This window comes from Egretta garzetta, unplaced genomic scaffold (genome assembly GCF_000687185.1).
Source record: "Egretta garzetta isolate BGI_Z169 unplaced genomic scaffold, ASM68718v1 scaffold522, whole genome shotgun sequence".
In the NCBI taxonomy this organism is placed as follows: Eukaryota; Metazoa; Chordata; class Aves; order Pelecaniformes; family Ardeidae; genus Egretta; species Egretta garzetta.
This window is the reverse complement of record NW_009258954.1, coordinates 28,257-28,457: the sequence shown is the minus strand read 5'-3', so window position 1 is coordinate 28,457 and position 201 is coordinate 28,257.

Here is a 201-nt window from a genome sequence, read left to right as displayed (position 1 = left end):
CCCTCCACCTCCCTGGTATCACACCAGGGCGCCCAGCACTGGGACTCCCCTGGCACCACATTTCCCCCCAACACTCCACTGGACACCCATCTTTTAGAATCATGGAATTGTTTGGGTTGGCAAAGCCCTTTAAGCTCCCCCAGCCTAACCGTTCCCCTACCCCTGCCATCCCACCCCCAAACCCTGGCCCTCAGCACCGCC